This window comes from Ahaetulla prasina, chromosome 6 (genome assembly GCF_028640845.1).
Source record: "Ahaetulla prasina isolate Xishuangbanna chromosome 6, ASM2864084v1, whole genome shotgun sequence".
Taxonomy (NCBI): Eukaryota; Metazoa; Chordata; class Lepidosauria; order Squamata; family Colubridae; genus Ahaetulla; species Ahaetulla prasina.
Genome location: NC_080544.1, coordinates 25,008,626 through 25,010,106, shown reverse-complemented (window position 1 = coordinate 25,010,106; position 1,481 = coordinate 25,008,626).

Genomic DNA, 1,481 nt, shown 5'->3' with positions numbered 1-1,481 from the left:
GCTCAGGGCGGGCCTTGATTTGTCCGGCTGGCTCCTCCCCCTTTGCGGCCCCGCCTCCTCGCTGCAGGGATTAAAGCACGCCGCCCGCCGCCTGAGGCCTTTCATCATCCAGCCAGCCATGCCACGCTGCTGCCGTACTGCGCAGGCTCCGTAGCTTTCTCTTGTCACAGACGCTCCTCCGCCACCTCCCGTTCGCGTTATAGAAGTAGGAAAAAATGTAGACCGGCTCACACGCCGTTCGCTTCTGACTCCCGTGTTTTGGAAAGCTGAGCTCATGCTTTTGGTCCAATTTCAACACGCGGACGGAGAGCGGGGCGGGGACAATTATATATCCAGCATTGACTGGGTATTGTTGCGTGGTATATTTTGAAGAGATAAGTTAGTCGTGGATATCCCAAAGGTGCTTTTTTTCAAGAAGCAACTGGACTTTCTGTTTTTTCTTTGAAGACGTTTCGCTCCTCATCCGAGAAGCTTCTTCAGTTCTGACTCAAATCAGCAGACTTAGTCAGAACTGAAGAAGCTTCTTGGATGAGGAGCGAAACGTCTTCAGAGAAAAACAAGGCAGTCCAGTTGCCTCTTGAAAAAGCACCTTTGGGCAGTGGTGGGATTCAGCCAGTTCGCACCACTTCGGGAGAACCAGTTGTTAAGTATCTGAGCAGTTTGGCAAACTGGTTATTGGAAGAAATCATTAGGAAAGAGAACCGGTTGTTAAATTACGTGAATCCCACCACTGCCTTTGGGACAACCATGACCTGGATGAATCTCTATAGACATTTTCTTGTGGATCTGATTGTAGCTTTCCTCCCCCACTCCCAACAAAATAGTAAATTACTATGGACCTAATCATACCTGCAAGATGGGCACGAGACCGTTTCTTCATCTGTTTATGACAGCGTTTCTCAATCTCGGGAACTTTAAGACGTTTGGACTTCAACTCCCAGAATTCACATGCTAGCATGCTGTCAAGAGAATTCTGAGAGTTGAAGTCTACACATCTTAAAGTGCCAGAAGTTGAGAAACAATGGATTATAAATTAAATCACAGGGGGACCTGTCTCTTAATTAAAGTTTGAGCTTCTTTTAACACCAGGTCATAAAACGCTTATTTTTTAATTGGCCTAAATAGTACTTGCTTCTGATTAGTTAGAATTTGTTATTCATTCTTGCTATGTTATTACTGTATTGTTATATGGATATATCATTTACCCATCTTAAAAAATAAAAACAGAGGACATATGGATATATCATTAGTTCAGGTTTTCTTAGGCCTCACAACCGGGAGAACTTGACTTGACTTTTTTCAGTGCTACATGACAGACATGATTTATAGTACCCATAGTTTTGCTCTCCCTGAATTAGGCCCCTAACTTTCCCTGAGTTAGTTTTACATTCCTGAGTTGGGTTTCTATTCAGGTAAAATGCATGATTTCCTGAAAAACACGTGGTATTTTGCTAATACGTATACTCTAAACGCTTGCTGAT